This window comes from Myotis nattereri (assembly GCF_964212035.1).
Source record: "Myotis nattereri genome assembly, chromosome: 19".
NCBI classification, from domain to species: domain Eukaryota; kingdom Metazoa; phylum Chordata; class Mammalia; order Chiroptera; family Vespertilionidae; genus Myotis; species Myotis nattereri.
The window spans coordinates 17250419-17272580 of record NC_138095.1 but is presented as its reverse complement, the minus strand read 5'-3'; positions in this window follow the sequence as shown (position 1 = coordinate 17272580).

Sequence of the window (22162 nt, the reverse complement as noted above, 5' to 3'; positions counted from 1 at the left end):
TTTCATTATGACACGATTCATGTTAACTTTTAAGTCTCATCCATGAGCAGATCAAAAACATTAAGGTGGGGGTGTATGAGTCATTCGGACTTTATAGCCTGATTTTAAGATTAGAAATAAGGAATGCTTTGGTAGAAGGAAGCATGGAGCTCACTGAAGCTAGCCTTCGAAGGCACGGTGGGGACGCGGCCATGATGACCTATGTCATACAGCCCCCATTCCCACTTCACGCTCAGTGCCCAGCACAGAGCCTGATCCATGGTGGCTGCTCACTAGTTTCGGAAGCAAACTGTGAATAGGTGACCACAGACACAGATGTTAGCAATGCCCTTGGACTAAAGGACTTCAATTTTTTTCTTCTCCTCAGTGTTACCGGGGAGTTCTCCCGGGATGAGGTGGGCACTGTGCTACAGTGGTGATCAACTCCCTGAAAAACTAGACACAGGTCTTTTTTAAAAAAAAATAGATTTTTAGAGAGAGAGGAAGAAAGAGGGGGAGAGAGAGAGAAACATCAATGTGAGAGAGAAATACTGATTGGCTGCCTCCTGCCTTTCCCACACTGGGATTGAGCCCCCAACCCAGACATGTGCCCTGACCTGGAATCAAACCAGCAACCTTTTGGTGCACAGGATGATGCTCAACAAACTGAGCCACACTGGCCAGGTGGAGACATGAAATCTTGATTAACACGGACTAGTTACCCTTAATATCCTCTTCTTCCTCCTCCTCCTCCTCCTCTTCCTCCTCTTCCTTCTTCTTTTTAGGTTGTGTTACTTTGACTTCTTTGGGGCGAAATCTCTACTTCTGAGCTAAGTTATATCTCCATAGGTTGTTAGCTTGCTTCTCTCAACCATATGACATTAGCATCTCTGTGGTAGCCCTTAGGATCATTTCCTGTTGTTCAGACTGTTTAACTTTATCACTTGAATACATTTTGTAGGAAAGAAGGTATGTTCATGGGCTGTCATGCTCTTCTGAGATGGTGAGCCAAAACTGCAACTTGAGTATGACACATAGCCCTCTTTATTTTTCTTGGAAGTTGTGAGGGCTTTACATGTTAGCAAGGATACAGGATAAGAACAGACAAATCCAAACTGGGAAGCAGTTAAGTTGAAACTTAAATGTCACTTCCTAACAATAGGAATTTGGCCTCAGAATGGTATGCCTAGGAATTTAATCTCCTAAACGATTCAAGAAGGACATTTTAAAAGTACATGACATTGAGTTTATGAAAGTGTGTGAACCAATGCATTTTAGATAGCATTTGGGTCAACAGAAGCTGTTTGATACAGAAATGGTTTTCCTGATAACCCCCAGCTAGCTGGAAAGTCCCTCCATCCAGGACATTCCTCAGGCTTTCTTGCCATCTAGACTCTCAGTGTAGATAAGAGCTCTCAACAAGAGTTCTTTAATAAGCCTCCTCCTTTCTTCAAGATGAATACTGTTTAACCCCCTTCCCAGGGCTTCCTTCTGTTTCTCTGTGTCTTGGGTGCTGGCTCACATGTCTGTTTGGTAGAGCTTTTCCATTCTTCTTCTTTCCCATCTTTTCTCTATTCCTTTATCAACTAGTTTATGCCACCACTGAGCACCGAGTGCCCGCTGTGTGCCAGGCCTGGTCGGGTGGAGGGCTGGTGAAGTATGGATGGGGATGTTCCTAAAAAAGACACACAAGACCGATTTCTTGCCAAGAAACCCTACAAAGGGTCTGATTTCCACTCTTTCACTGCTTGCTTTCTGCATCACTCAGAGGCTATCCATTCTCTGTGCTATTTTGCCATCAGGAGACTGGCTCTCTTGGGATCGGTCCTGCTCTCTGGTTGCCGGGGTCGGTCACTTCATCTTCCTGAGTTTTTCTTCCTCTCACACAAAAAGGTGAATTTTACGGTCCTTAAGGAGACTCCAGCTCTAAGATGGGAATCGTTCTGGTGGTTTCCAGCGCCCACATGGGTGCGTCCAGCGGCTCAGTGAACCCTTTCTCCCATGCAGGTGCTGAAAGCAAGATGAGCTACTTTATGGATTCTGCAGTGAGTGGCCCTGCCCCTTACCCAACAGTGCGTCCTGTGGTGGCGGTAAGTGGGGTCTCTTCCAGGCCCTCCCCTGCCCCCCCCCCCCCCGCCCTGCCAGCCTCTCTCCCTGCTCCCCTTGCCTTCTGCATCCTGACCTCTCTGAGACCCAGGAGCCAGGGCCCTAACTCCAAAGGTAGATTCAGCTTGGAATTTTTTTGGAAGAGCTGGATTGGGAAATGATGTCTTTTGATCAGCATATAAAGTAAAAACCCAAGACTGACAGCTTGGCTGAGAAAGATGTTTTAGTGTTTCTGTGTCAGAGAATATGATTCAAACATGATGAAGGGATAAAGCCAGGTGATGTTTTACTGCTCAGTTCACCTGGTGAAGATTTTTCATGTACTGATTGATGGACCTTTGACCTATTGTTGGCATAATGAAAGTTACATTTGACCTCATACAGAAAGGCTAAATAACAACACAAGCTTTCTAGTTACGGAGATTGAAACTAGAAATGAAATGTGATAATAAATTTATAGGGAAATTTCAAAAATTGTAGATTAAGAGGGGTCAAGAAGCTTTAAACCAGGACACTGTGGCATTTCTTGCCCTCAGGGGAGGCACCTCACTGGAACTGTGAGCAGATCCGCAGAAATGTTTAGAAACATTTCTTATAAATTTAGAGAGATCCCCGAATTTTCATTCATCGATTCTAATGTTAAATGAAACTTTAATATTAGCAGATGTACCATTCACTAGGCATTCTAAATTCTGTATGTTTGGTGCAAAGACAGCCATCATAAATGTTGAATGGTTTGTACCTGCTATGGCAACGGACGGACAGGTTTGTTGTTTACCCTTCCCAGGACGTTTCTGGGTCTGAATAGACACCAGTCCACCAGCGCTTTTCCCTGACCCCAGTCTGACTGTCTTGCCTGAGATCCTGTGCCGTGTTTAGCACTGGTATCCTTAAGTTAACCGTGAGCTCCCACTGGAATCGTAGAATGCAAGATTGGCTATGTTTGAAAACTGTTTTCTGTAGAAATGAAAAATTAATTACTCAAAAGCTACCCTATGTTTAAGGGAAGAGCACATCTCTTCTGGCTGTTCTGTTACACGTTTGTTCTTATAAAAAGGCTTCTGTGTTCATATAAATATTCACTGTTTAAAAAACATTAGAAGGAAAAGGTTTTGACTACAGTTTACATCAGAAATATGTTTTAAAGCGCGTGCGCGCGCGCACACACACACACACACACACACACATGTCAGTCGGTTTTGCTTAGTAGGAGTTGCCAAGGGCCTTGTACATTAAGGTCACACAAGTGACTGCAGAAGTTGGCAGGGAACAACTCCTCCCATTTCCCCCACAGACGCTATTGTCTAAGGTCAACACAAAGTACACTACATTCTTCTCAAAGCCGATATTGTAGAGATGTGTTAAAATAAACAGGCATCTTGTGATGTTGGGGCGAAATGTGTCGTTGACTTGGAAAAGTACGTTAAAAAGCCAGCTTATGTGAATTCTCTTTACCAGTATTGTAATCAAATGAAACAAGATTAACGACTTGTCAAAAAAAAATCTATGCCACAAGAATTTCTATTTATTTTATTTTAGCTACTTAAGTAGAAACCGTATTGTAAGTATACAAATTGCAGATATAATATTAAATGATCCTAGACAAGGTATCTGAAAATTATAGGAGATTAAAACAAAACAGTCTACTCAAAGTGCATATTTTGAACTAAAGATTGCTCCCTGCCAACTGGATACATTGGACGTTTTTAATGTATTTGGAATGATTTCTACTCATTTCAAAACAAAGAACCCATTTACCTCCATCCTCGATTCCCATGTATGAAAGGCGTTACCAACATGCAGGATCCTTTTTCACTGCAAATTTCAATGCTGTTGGGCAAACGCAGAGGGTTGGGTAAGAGAACCGCCGAGTGACTGGCCCAGCGCTTTCCCGCGGGCGGAACTTCTCTCTGGGCCTCAGTTTCTCCATCACTGGCACTGGTGAGGCAACATTTTAGAACATAGAGGAAGCAGCAGAGTCCTTTCACTTCCTTAGATACCTTCTCTCTAATGAAAAGAAATCAGTAAATGACATTTATGAGTACAAATTCAAGTTCAAGAAACCAGCTCTCATGGATTACCTTCCATGTTAGGCTGGACTATAATACACAGCCAGAGAAATCTGTAAATTATCTACAGGATGTAAACTTGTAACATCGGCGCTAGAGAAACTAGCAAGTTTCACACTTTCAATCCCAACCTAAGATTTCGTGGACGAGCCGAGCTTCACTCACTTCCCCAGGCAAGGAAGTCGGAGCCCGAGGCACCCTCTTCTTAGTTCTGGAGGAGCCAACCCCTGATGCTTAGTCCAATAAGTCAAGTCCTTCTGCCCAGTGCCCTGGCCTCTGATTTAGTTAGATTGGGCCACCAAGGAAAGAAACTGTGTGCCAGATCTAGGAAGTTTGAGGGTGAAAGGAAAACCACGAGGGCAGTGGATTTTCAGCTGTGTCATTCCCCACCAGCCGGTATTTGGCGATACTTTTGGTTGTCAAAACTTGGGGGGATGGAGATACTACTGGTGTCTAGAAGGTAGAGGCCAGGGAAGTAGCTAGATGTCCCACAATACACAGTACAGTCCCCACAACAAAGACTTATTCATCCCCAAACATCACTAGTGGGCAGCTTGAGAAGACCTGGCCTGGAGCAGCCACAGACCAACTCCGAAGGCAGGATGATGCCGTGTGTACAGATTGGTCAAAGCAGGTCTTTGTTAACTTGTAAATTATTGCTTGCTTTCTTTCTTTCTTTCTTTCTTTCTTTCTTTCTTTTTTCTTATCCTCACTCAAGTATATTTTTCCACTGAGTTTTAGAGAGAGTGGAAGAGAGGGAAAGACAGAGAGAAACATTGATGTGGGAGAAACACATCGATTTGGTTGCCTCTTGCATGAGCCTCGACCAGGGCCCAGGTCAGGGAGGAGCCTGCAACTGAGGTAGGTGCCCTTGACCTTCGGAATTAAACCCAGGACCCTTTGGTCCACAGGCTGACTCTCTGTCCACTGAGCCAAACTGGCTAGGGCTAAATTATTGCTTTAGAAAGAGAAATCTTAAAAACAAACAAACAAAATCTTGAGAATATATTCATGTCATGAGGGGTTTTGCTTAGCACACTACATTAGTTGTTCAAGAAACAATCTTCTAAATCAGGATAAGAATATTTTCTGGTCCTTGAGGTAGCATTAGCATGGGTTGTTCACATCGGCAGCAGATGTGACACTAATGTCGCCGTTTCGCACAGAATTCACATCATCCACCGCAGGGCCAGCTTGTCAAAACCAGGACACGTTTTCCCCCTTGTCAGGTCAGCCCTTTAAGAGACTACAATGAATGACATGATGTCACAGCTGCGGAGGCAGGGAAACAATACTTTTGGAAGTGGTCTGGCCAGCGTGTGGGAGGGGGTGACATGGCCAGGGACATATATGGGTTGTGTGCCAGGGACCCTTTCATCCAGGGGAGGAAGCACTCCTTCCTGTTATGCTACCCCAGCAAGCCTGCGGGGAGCCCTGGAAGTCCCTTGCAGCGCTGGTCCCTGGTCCTCTCATGCGTCATCCTCCCCTCCGCGCCACTGAGCCAGCAGAACTGGGGGAGGACAGGAACGGGAGGGATGGGCCACTCCTGGTTTTGAGCAAACATGTCACAGTACTTGGCTACTTCACAAGCAAAGAGGACATATGGGGGAGGTCCTTGGGGATCGATGAACCCAGGGGCCAAGGGGACTTGAGGAAGCACCTTGAAGGTTCAGAGGGAGGGAACGACACTGCCCACTCACCTCCCCAGAGCGTGGTCCCTCAGGGATGCAGCAATATGTTGGGGCAGGAATGGCTGCCTAAGGGGTAAAATGGATTTTCCAGAATGCTACAATTTCCTAGGATGAGACGCGGGGTCAAGCTTGTCAAACTCAAAGGCTCACACGGGCCAAATAAACAAGGTTTAAGTGCATGTGGGCCGCAAAAACACAAAAGCTTCAATTTTCATAGAAATGTAGGTTTATTTCGATAGAGACATGCTGAATACAAAGGGCTGAAATAAATGAGTCATCATTAACATAAAATAATAGAACATTTTAATAAAAATTAATATTTTTTTATTGAACATTAACTTAGCAGAAACTGAATAACTGCACAAATTAATAAGCGTAACGCAAATACACCTATTTTTCTTGTTCTCCGAAAGCGAAGTATTTCCTGTTGCTCACACCAAACAAGTCAGTCCAAGACTAATGACGTGGCTGTCGGCTGCTAAAATATTTGCTGCTGGTACTAGTGGAGAGAAATGGTGCACCTGCACGTAAGGCACGTAATGGAAATGAATGCAACACGATTATAGTCATCACTCATTAGTGAACATTGTAGTTTGTTATGAATAATTATGTATAACAGGATATTGTAAAAATTAAGTTACAAAATTTTTATTAAAATGTTTCTTACATACTGTTATATTGGCTGGGCTTCAAAAATATTTTCTGCGGCCCACGGGCAGTGAGTTTGACATGCTTGCCCTGGGAGGAGGGAGTGTCCCTGTACTCTGAGGTGGGGTAATTGCATTGAACACTTGCCATTCTTTCTGGATCAAATGCTCTTCAAAAGGTGACTATGTCTTTTCTTTCTTTCCTTCTTTCTTTCTTTGTTTTAATGAAAGCAAGGGTTTCAGAAACTGCCCAACAAAGAACTTTTTTGACGTGTGAATTTATTATACAAAAGATTTCCAAGTTGTATAAATGGGATCACACTTATCAGACGCTTAATTAATAGTTTGGAGTAACGTGACGTGAAATCAGGGCTATTTCAGACATGTGATCACAGGATAAATAGGGGATGTAAATATGCCCAAGTCCATGCTGGATGCCAGCTTGGAGGGGGCAAAAGGGAGTCTGACAGCCATTGGCAGGTTTCAGGCATTGGCTTTCGTCCTCCTTGTGCTGTTCCACGGGGACTTGAAGTACTGACAGGCCATCTGAATCCATAGTGTAGTGACGGCCGAGGGGAGTAGCCTGGCCCCGGGGCTGAGCTCAGCGCACTGCAGAAGTGAGCTCCAAACACCTGCCCTCAGACACCGATCCCTGCCACAGAGGCCTCTAAGATTGACTGTGGATCTTGCCAATCATTCCATGGCTTGAGCAAACCCTCTTTTGTACCTTTTCTTTCTTCCTTCCTTCCATCATGCATGGATGGATGGATGGATGGATGGATGGATGGATGGATGGATGGATGGACAAATAACTCTATTTCCACCTTCTGACTCTGGTGAGGCAGAAGGGGCCTGGCCTCACTCCTGCCCCATTTGCTCCACGCATTAGACACAGATGCCTTCAGTCCTGGGCCTCCTGGGCAGGGCAGCTATGGAATGTAGCCGGACCAATTATCATGGAAAGCACGTGGGCTTTGGAGTCAGAAAGACCTGGCCTGTTGCTCCTAGCCATGTGACCTTGGACAAATTCCTTAACATCTTTGAGCCTCAGTGTCCTCATCTGCGAAATAGACGGTTGTGAAGTCCTGGTGCTGGCTGGGTGAGAGAATGCTTGTCCAGTGCCGGTCCCTAAGGGGACTGCAGTTACTTCCCTTTCCTGAGGCTCACGGCCTCTTCTTCGTTTCTCTCTGGACTTTGTGATTGTGTTAGGTGGATGCATGGAGGGCGGAGGAGAGATGATCCCACTTGTTGTCCATACAAGGGTGTTGCCAGGATGAGAGGGGGCTCCTGGGGGAGCGATGGAGACATCCTTGTGGAGCAATCTCCTTGCTTCATCACTGCCCTGCCCGAGAAACAGCTCTCTTGCCACCAGATCAAAGTTCTCTTGTAATCAGCTGGTGGTTTAAACCCCATGGTGTCAACAGCCCTTGTTCTCTTATCTTGAGTAATTGCAGTTTAATTGGGCCTCCTTGGGAGGCAATGCCTTTATTTATTTATTTATCTTGTTTTTCTGTCTGTGTGTGTGCCAGGTCTTTATTTTTTAAAATCTCATTTTATTGTTTAAAGTATTACAAATAGCAGTACATATGTCTCCTTCCCCCCCTCCCCCATTGACCTTCCCCAGGCCTCCCCTACCACTCCCGCACATGCCCTAACCCCCCTCCCCCTCACCACCTCCCCCATTGCCTTGCCTCCATTGGTTATGCTTATATGCATGTATACAAGTCCTTCAGTTGATCTCTTATTGAATTTATTGGGGTGACATTGGTTAACAAAATTATACAGATTCCAGGTGTACAATTCTATAACACACCATCTGTATATTGTATTGTGTGTTCACCACCCCAAGACAAATCTCCTTCCATCACCATTTATGTCCCCTCTGCCCTCTTCTACCTCCCCCACCCCCATTTCTCATGGGTAATCAGCGCACTGTTGTCTGTGTCTATGAGATTTTTTTTCTTAACCCTTCACCTTTTCACTCCGCCCCGAAACCCCTTCCCCTCTGACAGCTGTCAGCTGTCAGCCTGTCCTCTGTATCTGAGTCTGTCTCTATTTCGTTAGTTAGATTCGGCATATAAGTGAAACCATACGGCACTTGCCTTTCACTGACTGGCTTATTTTACTTAGCATACTACTCTCCAGGTCCATCGATGCCGCGGCAAAGGGTAAGATTTTCCTTCTTTTTTTTACAGCTGAGTAGTATTCCATTGTATGAATGTGCCACAGCTTTTAAAAATATATTTTTATTGAGAGAGGGAGAGAGAGAGAGAGAGAGAGAGAGAGAGAGAGAGAGAGAGAGAGATTGAGAGAAACATCAGTGTGAGTGTGGAACGTCCATCAGCTGCCTCCTGTGTGCTCCCTACCGGGGGTGCGCCCTGACTGGGAATCAAACCAGCAACCTTTCCATGCACGTGATGATGCCTAACCAACTGAGTCACACCAGCCAGGGTGTGTCGCACAGCTTTTTTATCTGCTCATCCACTGATAAGCAAATCTTGGTTATTGTCAATAATGCTGCAATAAACACAGGGGTGAATATATTCTTTTGAGCAGTGTTTTGCATTTCTTTAGATATACCCCCAGAAGTGGAATCGCTGGGTCACAAGATAGCTCCATTTTCAATTTTTGAGCTAACTCCATACTGCTTTCCACAGTGGCTGCTTTTACACAACAAGGGAAACCAGCAACAAAGTTAAAAGACAACCCACTGAATGGGAGAACATATTCACCCATGAGACATTTCAAGGGGTTAATTAATATGCACAATTTATAAAGAACTTAGGTAACTCAGCACCAACCCTCCCCGCCACCCACCCCCGCCAAACAATACAATTAAAAAAATGGGCAAAGGACCTGAATAGACACTTCTCCACAGAGGACAGACAGATGGCCAATAGACATATGAAAAGATGCTCCAAGTCACTAATCACCAGAGAAATGCAAATTAAAACCACAGTGAGATATCACCTCACACCTGTCAGAATGGCTACCATCAGTCAATCAACAAACAACAAGTGTTGGTGGGGATGTGGAGAAAAGGGAACCCCCCCCCCCGCACTGTGGGTGGAGAAGCAATGCCCTTCTCACCCAGGGCTGCTCGCACACTCTTCACCTGTACCCCACACGCCTCAGGATTGGAGCCTTTGGATTCCATGTGCTCAGAGGAGTCTGGGCTGTCCCTGCACAGTTGGGACCTCCCATTGCATGTCTCTGTGAAGCTGAACACAGATGCCCTTCCCTTCTCCCCGGGAATCCTGAGGAGCAAAGGGATTCTGGGTTAGAGAAGCAGGAATGGGATGTGAATGGAAACCGAAAAAGAAATTCTTTTCTTATTGCTTGGGATGGTGATGACTTTACTCCTGGAGAGATTGCTGGGACACCATGTTTCAGGAAGTGATCTATGGCCACAACTCTTCGTGGTAGAAAATTTGAAGGAAACAAGAGTGACAATGTATGTTTCCCCGGCATCTTAGACAGCGGGGCTTTGCTAGGGGATTGGGTGCAGTCAGCACAATCTAGAGCAGTGGTTCTCAACCTTCCTAATGCCGTGACCCTTTAATACAATTCCTCATGTTGTGGTGACCCCCAATTTCATTGTTACAAATTGAACATAATTAAAGCAGAGTGATTAATCACAAAAACAAATGTAATTATATATGTGTTTTCCAATGGTCTTAGGTGACCCCTGTGAAAAGGTCGTTCGACCCCCAAAGGGGTCGCGACACACAGGTTGAGAACCATTGATCTAGAGAATTTCAGAGCCGGACTGCAACCTGGAGACCATCTCTCAACATCCGGAAATTAAGGTCTAGTAGGTTAAATAAGTTGCCTGAGTTTACAAAGAGGGCAAGAGGTGAAGGATGGTCCCGACCTCCTGACTTCTGGGATAGGACATGACTTACTACCGACTTCATCTGAATTGAGTTGTAGATATCTGGTGATTATAAGAACTCAGAACAGACTTTCATGCCCACATCTATATGCTTTATTTATATTTTAGTGACTTAGTCTTCCCCAATTTAGGAAAAAAACACAGAGCTCCGTTTGGGAATTACTGTCCAGGCGTTTAGCCATGGCGAGTTCTCCCTCCAACGTCCCAGGTGAGGCTCAAAGTCAGCCTCCCCTCCCATCTCCTGAGGGTTGCCTGGCTGTCAGCCTGGAGGCCTGGGAGTCTGAAGGCTCCATGATAAGTGAGTAGAAGCTGACAAATGACACTGTCTCATCCGAGATCTCTCAGCAAAGAAGCATCAAGCCCCGACGCCCGGGATGGTCTGGGGTTCAGAGCCCTTGGCACTGCCCAGCTCCCACCATCAGCCGATTCCAGTACGACTGTGAGGAGCAGAGGAGCTATGGTCTCAGGCTGATGGGCTCATGCGGAAAGGACTGGGTGTGTCGCCCAGGGCCAACTTCACTGTGGTCTCGCAGGAGCCACGCACAGCCTTCCACCGAAGGGCAGAATCCGATACTCCTGTCCCCGTTTCCGTGGCCCTCTCTCTGCGCTTCGCTTCGGATGTTTTCTCTCTCAGAAACCTGCCTATGTCAGGTCTGCCCTTTCACCAAGGCCCAGGCCCATCACTCTTATTGTTTTAAAAAGAATTTCCTGGCCTTGAGGCTAAAATTAAACTGCCCTTTGAGAGTTTCCTATTTTGTCTGTTCCTGCCTCCTGGTGGCTGCACCACCCTCCCCCTCCTCCCCCACCCCCCGCCCCCTCCCTGCTGGGAGCACTAAGCCAAGGAGCATTCCTGCTTGGTCTCCTTCCCTTCTGCCTCTCAGGGAGCTGGACGAAAGTGCCCTCCGGAAGCAGACGTGCCCAGGGTCCTTCCGAGGACAGAGACACTCTGCCCGCAGATGGAGCTGATCTGGGAGCTGCTCGGTGACACCTTGGACAATCTGAAAGGAGGCGCTGGCTTATCCAGCATCTTCCGAGGATGAGCAAGCCCAGGCTTGAGTAGACGCCTGCACAGCTGTTCAGCCCATTGGGGAGGGGCAAGTGCATGCGAGGGGGTGAAAGGTCTTAAGTTGAGAAATTGTCCGCTTGGTGCCTAAACTTTTATTGAGCAGCTACTATGCCAAAACTCCTGCTGCCGTTCAGTAGCCAGGAACTTCCTAAGCTTCACTGTTGTCTGCTGAAAAGTAGGGAAAGGGGTCACAACAGTGTTTGAGACCTGGCCGGTGTGCGTCAGTGGTTGAGCATCAAGCTAAGAACGAGGAGGTCACGGTTTGATTCCTAGTCAGGGCACATGCCTGGGTTGCGGGCTTGGTCCCCGGTGGGGGACAGGCAGGAGGCAGCCGATCAGTGATTATCTCTCTTCATTGACGTTTCTATCTCTCTCTCCTTCTCCCTTCCTCTCTGATATCAATAAAAGTATATTTAAAAACAAACAGTGTTTGAGGGTGGCTTTAGGGAAGAAGGAAGACAAACACAATGCAGGCTTTCAGGCATTCTGAGGGGACACTGTAGGCCACGAATCCAAGTGATGACGATGACAACTTTTGGCTGAAGGCTTCTCCAGCCCAGGGTGGTTCTTTATGGAGTGGAGGTTGCTAGTCACAAGGTCAGGAGAAAGAATGTGGATGGATCAGCAAAAAGGAGGCTTGAAGTCTGGAAAGGAATTTGGAGATTGTTGGGGCCAGCCTCCTCAGGAAGCAAAAACTTAAAGAGGTTAAGAGCCTGGCTGGAGGTTACCCAGCGCCTCAGGGGCAGAGCAGGACTCGAATCCAGGCTTCCCAGGTCCAGGCTTGTTTGTCTTCCTGCTGGAGCACATGAATACCTGTGATATCCCTAGATGAATAGAGCTGTGCCTGAGATGGCAGAGCCCTCAGCCTATTCATCCAGGGTTAACTCTGCTTTGCCTCTGAGTGTACTTTTTAATTTTTTTTAAGCAGCAGCTTCTGTAAATATTTATTGTGTCTCAAATGTTTATGGCTCTGCAGGAGGGCTAAAACCTAAGATTCTGTGGTGGATTAAGAAAAGACAGATTTGGCCCAGCCAGCCGGCGTGGCTCAGTGGTTGAGCATCGACCTATGAATCAGGAGGTCACGGTTCAGTTCCCGGTCAGTGCACATGCCTGGGTTGCAGGCTCGATCCCCAGTGTGGGGCATGCAGGAGGCAGCAGATCAATGATTATCTCTCATCATTGATGTTTCTATCTCTATCTCTCTCCCGCTTCCCTCCTCTCTGAAATCAATAAAAATATATATTTAAGAAAAAGAAAAGATAGATTTAATCACATGGAGTTTGTGCACTGGCATGTAAAGAGTGGGGTAAATGTTGGTTCACAGTTTTAAGTATGTGAAACACAGAATTATTATTGTATTGTTATTTATTACTTACTAGAGGCCCGGTGCACGAATTCGTGCACTGGTGGGGTCTAGCTGGCTTGCCCTATCGGGGCCATTGGGGGTGGGGTTGGCTGGAGCAAGGGGTCACAGGCGGTTTTCTGGCCGGCCCCAGACCCAATCAGGGGCCAGGGGCCAGCTCAGGGGCGGGGCCAGCCAGGGTGAGGGGCAGCAGGCATTCTGGTCGCTCTGCTGTTTGGTCAATTTGCATATTACCCTTTTATTATATAAGATTGTGTTATTTCCCATATAAACAACTGTAAACATACTTTTGCCCTGCCCTGTGCAGAAGAACAGTGAGGATGGAGGTAAGAGACAAACACCTGGGCACTGAAAGCTGTTTGACTGAAGAGAAATAAACTGGAAGAGAAGATCACATCAGTGCCAAATTATTATAAAAAAAAATTAAAAAGTGAAGTTCGATCAGTGGTGCTGATGTTTCTTTTTTGCCCCAGTCTCCAGTGTGGCTCTGTGGGGCAGCAAGACACATGTGCCTGCATCTACCTCCCCACCTACTGCTCCTGCCTCGTCCGTGAAATGAGGCTTTCTAGAACTTACTGATTCACCATGTCACTTCCTCTAACACAGCCTCCAATGCCTCACTCCTGAAGCCAAGCTCCTGTCTGGAGTTCATGGCCCTCAGCCCTGTGACCCTCCTGCAGCCCCCTCTGTAACCCTCCCTGATCCCCTGCATGCTGAGCATCCTCACAGCCCCAGATCGCACTTCCCTTGTGCTTGTCACCCCCCCAAACCCCACAGTCCTTACCTCTGTCTCTCCTGCCTAAATCCTTCTTATTTGCCTTTTATAATTGTACTGTTAGGTATGCCAGCTCCTTCTTTTACGCTCCAGGCCTTGCACCAAGTGTTTTAGGCTAAATATTACTCAACCTTGCCTGGCCAGCATGGCTCCAAGGTTAAGCATTGACCTATGAACCAAGGGGTTACAGTTCGATTCCCAGTCAGGGCTCATGCCCAGGTTGCAAGCTCGATCTCCAATGTGGGGTGTGCAGGAGGCAGCCGATAAATGATTCTTTTTAATTGTTGGTGTTTCTATCTCTCTGTCCCTTTCCCTTCCTCTCTGAAATCAATAAAAATTATTTTAAAAAATTACACAACTTTTCAGTTAGTACTTTGGTCTGCTTCCTCCAGGAAGTCCCCCCTGCTGCTCCCCGCCCCCTTCACATCAGCTCTGAACCCTGTCACATCCCCTCCCTGTAATTTCCTGTGTATTTGTCTGTATGCTCCTAAGAATAAAGTTCATTTCTTGCTCATATTGTATTCTTAGCATCTAACCCAATACTTGGCACGCTGCGGATTTGTTCCATGAATACCCATTGCCGTAAGTCACCCACTAGCTCTCATGGGATGGATACCGCTGGGCCGCAGCCATCTGCACAGAGCCCCACACACTTCATGTTGCACTTAGGAGGAGAAAAGAGTCTGAAATCGAATAGACGTGGGTCAGATGCCTAGCTCCGTGATTTCATTAGCCGTGTGGCCTTTGGAAATTTGCTTGCCCTCTTACAGCCCCAGTTTGTCCTTCTATGAAATGGAGGTAAAAATGCGAATCTTGCACTGTTGTGATGAGGATGAAACGCGACCATCTCTGGACAATGCTGAGCTAGTTGACATAGAGTGGGTGTGGGATGTGCATTACTTTCAGTAATTACCTGCGGGAAGAATGCACGAGGACCTGTCAGATATTGTCCTTAAAACTGTGGCAGAGAGCCCGGCTGGTGTTGCTCAGTGGTTAAGCGTTGACCTATGAACCAGGAGGTCATGGTTTGATTCCAGGTCAGGGCACATGCCCAGGTTGTGGGCTTGATCCTTGGTGTGGGGTGTGCAGGAGGCAGCTGAAAGATCAATGATTCTTTCTCATCATTAATGTTTCTGTCTCTCCCTTCCACTCTGAAATCAATAATATATATATATATATATATATATATATATATATATATATATATGTCACCCACTAGCTCTCCATATATGTATATCTATATATATAAAAGCCTAATATGCAAATTGTCCTCTCAAGCAGGAGTTTGACCCACCAGGAGCTCACTGCTTGCTATGAAGTGCACTGACCACCAGGGGGTGGTGTGGAACAAAGGAAGGCCCCAGCCGGCAGCTGGCAGCCACTAGGGACTGTAACCGTGCACAAATTTTGTGCTCTGGGCCTCTAGTATATATATATATATATATGTGTGTGTGTGTGTGTGTGTGTGTGTGTACAATGAGCCGTGCCAGCTGGTCAAGGTTGAGTAATATTGAGCCTAAAATATTGTAAACTGTGGCAGAGACTGGGGTGTAGCTTGCATCTCCTGGAGTCACGTTCAGTTGCAGCCAGGAGGGGCAGGTGCCCACAAAGACTCTGGGACTTGTTTCAGGTGGAGACTTTCTAAAGCAGTGAGGCGGGGCTGTGCTGCCCAGATTTCTGACCTGCTAACAACCTGCTTCTTTCCCCTCAACTGAGATAGTTTCATAATGAATTGGCACTGGCTCCGTGGCTCTCCTGAGTAAAAATGTCATTTTCAGACGCTTTGAAATAGGCATTAGGTCAGTGTGCGAAATATCTACTGTACTGGCAGGTGTCTGGGTGACAAGGGTTATGGTGCTCCAGGGGCATCTGTAAGCAAAGATGCTTGCGATTCATGGCAGGCTCGGTGCATTGTCTCCTCAAAAACCTATTCTCAAAAAACAGGGTTCTCTGGATCCACTGAGGACATAGAAAAACAAACTGCATCTTAAAAACAGAGCTCCACTGATAAAATAATAACAAATAATACATGAGTTATCCCTGACAATGTGGGAGCCTGGTGTGGGGGCAGGACAGACTCTACGAACAAAGCCAACCACATAAACTCGGGCTGGCGCTGCACGTGGCTGTTAGCAAAGCCTGCAGTTGACTCACCACGCAGCCACATGGTCGTTGCCCAGATCTGTACTTCACTGCTTTGTCCTAACCCACCACCTCCTCCTGCCTTCCATCTCTCCCCTGCACACTATACCTTGCCTGCAGAGGCCTTTCCTTAGCAGGGAAAGCCTGAAGTTTTAACCCTGAATTCAAGTTTCCCTCAGGTGCCCACTATCGTAGCTGGGCCTGTGACAAACTAACTACCTACCATCTATCTACGTGGGTCCTACTTGTATGGCCTACGGCCATCTCCCAAAGATCTGGTTAATGCTAACGATGCACGCACTGTGCCCAAAGGAGATAGGACAGGCATCTTAGAGTTTTCTTTTATGCCACAAAATAAAAAAGTCCTCCTTCAAGACCCTTTTCCTAGAACCCTGATACTTGGCACTGAGTTTTGAGAAAGACTCCAGAGACATATAAGAAGACGGGAATAGGTAGATATCAAAAGCACACAGCTAGTCTAGAAAATGTGTTTCAAATTGATCTGTTGCAAAGAATTGTGGGATTCCAACTACTCATAGTTTCTTGGGGATTTTAAATAAAACCTGAATGTTGTTCCTTTAGGGACTTATAATATTAAAAGACCATGTCAGCAAAAATAGTTTTAAGACAGAATTAAGGAAATGTGTCCAATAGGATGTCCTTATTGATGATTTCCCTAAATCTCTTGGCCTCAAACACAAGGAGCCAGCAGAATTGTCATTGCTTCATTTCTTGTGTGTTTGTTTTAATCCTCACCTGAGGATATTTTTCCATTGATCTTTTAGAGAGTGGAAGAGAGAGGGAAAGACAGAGAGAAACATCGATGTGAGAGAAACACATTGATTGGTTGTCTTCTGCAGTCACCCTGACCAGGGCCCTGGCCAGGGAGGAGCCTGCAACCCAGGTATGTGCCCTCGACCAGAATCGAACCTGGGACCCTTTGGTCTGCAGCCCGATGCTCTATTCACTGAGCCAAACCGGCTAGGGCTCATTGCTTCATTTCTATTCTGTGGTTCCCTCTAGAAACAGAAGGCCAAGGACTTCAGCCTCTGATATACAATAACTCAAGGCAACTCCGTTCAGTCCCAAGGGTGTTAGTACATTCTCAGCACCCTTAGGTCAGTTGGCAGATGATGAGCCCTAAAGTACATTTCATCCAGCTCTAGTTTGAATGATTTTATGAATATTGTGAAAAATATGGTCGGAATTAATGAGTTACTTTGACCTCCTTCTATATTTTGGGTTTGATTGTCATTTTTCTCTGTGCCAATATATTCTGTTCTGTTAGTTTCACTGAGCTTAAGTGAATGGACAATTGCAAAATGGAGAAGAGAGTGTAGATCGAGGATGACTGAATCTAACACAATAGGGCTGAGTTCTTGTGTGCAGCTAAAGGGAAGACAGACCATAAGAGGTTCTCCAGTTTAAGGGTCTAACTGAGGGTTAGCAAGCTACCCTTTGGGAGTGAGAATACCACCAGAGGGGGTGCATCCTCAGGTGAGGATTAACAACAACAACAACAAAACACACACACACACACACACAAAGAAAATAAGTACATAGTCTAAGTCAGAAACACTGCTTATTTCCTGTGACTTTTTTGTTGTTGTTGTTGTTGAGGTGTGTGTGTGGGGGGAGGGAGGGGAGTATGATCAATAACTGGTTCTATTCTGTTATCATCTATGAATGATTCCTACTTACATGCGCCTGGATGCTATAAAATAATTTTCCATTGAGGCTAAACTATAGAGATTTTCCTCTTAATATATGTCCTTCCCCCCTCCTCCTTGGTTACAGAGGCAGGGAGCTATCAACTCTTATGAAGATTCTCAAATGGCCTGTGGCTTCCAGTCCAATCACCACCCGCAAAGAACTTGCTATTCCTTCTGGGAGGAGATGGCCACTCAGGAAGTTCCGACGGGTCTCGAACACTGCGGCTCAGGTAGGAACCTAAACAACAGCTGAGAGTGAGCACAGCGTTGAAGGACAATGGACATTGGATGAGGGCTGCGCTCTCTAAAATAGCAGCTGTTGTATCTTACTTGGGTGCGGATGCTATTGTTCTCCGATGGAAAGCCCCAGGTGTTCTCAACAATCTGAGTTACTTTGTTCTCCAAAGACAGGAAAACTACACTCTAGGAATAGACCCGAATAAGAAGAGGTGGGTGTAGGTCTTCATTTTGTGACTAGTTCTGTCTCTTGTGCATTTCCTGCAACCTTCTCCTTTGAGCCTGGCTGTTGAGAAAGGGCCTAGAAGTGTTGCAGACACAGAGTATGAACTGGAAACACAGCCTCTTACAGAGCATAGTGTCTTTCACTTGCCTTCTCTTTCCATGACGCCCCACCTCTCTGCTCATGCCCACCAGCGTCTGGCTTCTTCCTCCACCTGGTTTCTCTCTCCCCATCTTCTTCACAGAAGCTCCTCTCCTCCTAGCACTCCAGGCTCTCCAGGCTGGCTGGTCATATTGCTGCCCCCTGGTGAACAGGAGGCGCACTCCTCCCTGGAACTTGGGTGGAGAAAAGCTCAAAGTCCTCACCCCAATTCTATTTCGCAGGACTATCTGTGTTTCTCACAAATCCCATCAGCCTCTGTTTACCTGCTACCTTTTGGGGGGTTCATTTTAAATACAAAATGTAAAACTTGAATTTGGGGGATCTGAAATAATTGATTCAGAAATGAAGTTTGATTTTTCATGAAAGCAAGTTATGATCATATATATCCAGATACCCAAAAGCCAGTTAAAACCTGCGTTTTATTCCTGGGATATGTTCTTAGCCTAAGAAATGTCATTACTCTCTCGCTTCTTGAAATTCTGAGGAATTTCATAGGGCAAAAGCCGCTGGAAAAGAACTAAAATGCAATTTTTTGTTCTGTGTCTCTTTACCCCACAACACTGTATGGCAAACTACGTGTATAGCAGTGGAGATATAAAAGAACTGTTTATTTTGTGCCCACACTTTAGCTTTCACCAGAACTACACACAGGCACAGAGCAAGATGCTGTAGGCCTCGGTGGGGGTTGGAAGGAAGGCATGGAAGTTTCTTTGCAGTTGCCTGGGTCTTCTCCAGGGCAGAATGGAACCAAGGACCCTGTCCCATGTTCTCTTGACTCAGTGGGCATTGATCTTTGAGGCCTTGCTTGGCATCACCCTGGGTTGGAGGCATGTTGCTGTCACTCTCTGCTTGGTATCTCAGTCCTCCAGCATAAATACGAATCCCGCAGCTGCCTACCCATTTGGAGAGGAGACAGGAGGGCTTTGCGCCTGTTCACAGGTGACACTTAAGAACTTCACATTTTTTTTTTTAAAGACCGATCATTATTTTTACTTTAAATCCATACTTGCTAGGGTCCAACCCCAGCAGGTCCAGGGGTCCCCAAAGGTGTGGACGGAGTCGGCGAAGAAGGAATGACACAGAGACAGCGTTCAGTTGATCAGCAGCCTAGCCAGGATCTCTAGCCAGGATCTCCAGCCAAGTTCTGTTCAGGATCTCCAGCGAAGTTCTGGTCAGGATCTCCAGCAAAGTTCTGGTTAGGATCTCCAGCCAGGTTCTGTGTCCATGTTCTCTTGCTAGGTTCTCCAGCCAGGCTCTGTAGCCATGTTCCCTCGCTAGGTTCTCCAGCCAGGTTCTGTCCAGGTTCTCCAGCCAGATTCAGTCACCAGGTTCTAGTCAGGTTCTCTAGCCATGTTCTACCCAGGTTCTGTAGCCAGGTTCTGTCTCTAGGTTCTTCAGCCAGGTTCTCTCTAGGTTCTGTCTCTAGGTTCTGTTGCCAGTTTCTGTCCAGGATCTTTTGCCATGTTCTCCCCAGCGAAGTTCTTCTGTCTCTAGGTTCTGTGTAGGTTCTGTCTTCTAAGTTCTGTCAGAACTTCACATTTTGAGAGATGAAAAAAGTCATCCTTTGAAATTCTAAACAAAATAGAGTTTATTTGTATGAAATGAAGATCAATATGGCTGTTTCTATCTATAATAATAAAAGTGTAATATGCTAATTAGACCAGACATCCTTCCAGACGACCTTCCGGACAAAGCTGGGGCTGCGAGGGAAGCCTGGGTCCTCGGTGCCAGATGGAAGCCCAGGTCCCAAGTGCCAGAGGGAAGCCGGTGCTGGCAGCCGGGGCAAGGAAGGCCTACTCTTGCACGAATTTCATGCACCAGGCCTCTAGTATTAGTATAAATCGTGAATCCTATGAAATACCAGTAGGTTTAAGTCTTCTGTCTACCGATTTGATAGAGATTAAAGTTATCTTGTTTTCAGACTCTCAGTTCAGGACGGTGCTCCTGCTTGCGACAGGCTACATCTTATCAATAGCTGAGATCCCCCCCACACTCGCCCGTAGCCTCCAGATCAGAATGCTTCATCTTCATAGCAAAAGGACATGGTCTTTCTCTTTCTTAGCTGAGAAGTACATACGTTCCCAAGTGAAGATCACTTCTCATGTCTCCTTGTCAAGGTTCTCAGAGGTACAAGAGTTTTCATTTCAGGGACAAGGAGACAGGGTCTGTGGAGAACATCCTAGCATGGAGCTGCTTTAAAAAGTAAGGACTTAGAGCAGTATCATCTAGTCTCCTATATTATACACAAGGATTGGCTTCGTTCTGCCCTGGAGAAGCGCCAGGCAACTGGCAAGTACTTCTCATGCCTTCCTTCCAACCCCCACCAAGGCTTACAGCGCCTTGCTCTGTGCCTGTGTGTGGATTCCTGGTGAAAGATAAAAGCGTGGACAACAAGACAAACATCTATGTTCCATCTCTACTATTTTTAAAAAATATTTTTATTGCTTTCTGATAGGAAAGGAGAGGGAGAGAGAGATAGAAACTTCAATGATGAGAGAGAATCATCGATTGGCTGCCTTCTGCATGCACCACACTTAGGGTTGAGCCTGCAACCTGGGCATGTGCCCTGACCGGGAATGGAACCGTGACCTCCTGGTTCTGCTTCACACGTCAATGCTCAACCACTGAGCCAGGCCAGGGCCTATATCTCTACTATTATACCAGTAGTTTACCATACAGTGTTGTGGAATAAAGAGATATTTAACTTCTTCCCTGTCTACTCTATGGTTGCAAGAAGAAGGAAGCTGGGGTCACTCTGACTAGTGGCTTATGTGTAGGATGGGGAGGTGGGGGGCCATCTGACCCGTCCTCAAATGATGTACAGTCGCCATCAATGGTAGCTCAGAAAGACTGGGAGCCTCTGTGGGGGACGTGTGCCTCAGGGGCAAATGTAGTGTCTGTAGCTCCCTCTGTCTTAGGCTTCCTCTGAGGGAAATATCTGGCAAAAAAACCCCACACACACAACACAAAAAACCCTGAGCTTTTCCAGCCCCTCCTTCGCCACTGCGCTGTCCAGATGAAGGAGCGGCAGTGATTACGCCTGGGCTGTGGTCCAGCCCTCCTCGGTGATGGGTGTCCTTTGGAAGGAGACCGTGGGCTTATAGCGAAGGGAGAGGAAGACAGGGACTGAACAGTGATTTCTCAAGCTGCAGCACATTTCCTTGGAGTTGTGTTGAGTAAGAAGAAAGAGGGGAAAAAAATAATACTCTACATAGTTTCCCCCTTCTTTTATGCTATTTATAACTGCAGTTTTCTTCTCGTCCTCCGTCTCACGGCCACTCTCCACCCCCACCCCGTCTCATATTTTGTGCTCTCGGAAGGGATGAATGAACTTTTTTCTCCCCAGTACTGCACATCTGTCAGTGGCTGGAATACCCAGCAGGAGGGGCCATGGCGGAAGGATTAGGCCCCTTCCTCTGACTGTCGCTCCTGTTCACAAAGGGACAGAGGCTGGAGAAGGGGGGGAGCAAGGGAGACAATAAAGCTGAGAGAGAGCATGAATGGGGGAGGGCCATTCCAGGTGAGTGGGAGAGAATACTCAGTGACCGAGATGAGTCAAGAACCTGTTAGACAGAAGAGACAGCGAAAGGGCTGCTGAGGCAGAAAGAAAAGATGTGCGAAAATGGACAGAAAGCAAAGGTGGGTGTGAGTAGAGAGGTGGGGAATACTGAGAAGAGAACACGAAAGATGAATGGGAAGGGGGGGAAGAAGGGTGGCCCAGAAAAAGACAAGGCGAGAAGGGGAGGGGAAGATGACATGAAAGAGAAGAATAGATGAATCTGAGGACATTAGCTCTGAGCTAAAAAGGGAAGCCACACTTGCATGCAGTTGCCTGTGCAGCTGTACGGTGCTTCGTGACAATCTTGTAGTCATCATTTTCTTTCATTTCTACCTCCTCTTCCCGTCCGCCTCTCCCCTCCCTCTCCCCCCCATCAGCCTGGAGCCATTAGCGAGAGCCAATGGGGATGGAGTGCTGGTGTTCTGCATGAATGAATGGGCCCTTTCTGCCTTAGCTTCTCGTCATCCCTCTGTTGGGGAGACTTGTGAATCAATGGAGCCCCTTACACAAGATGTGGTTAAAATGCCTGTTACTCT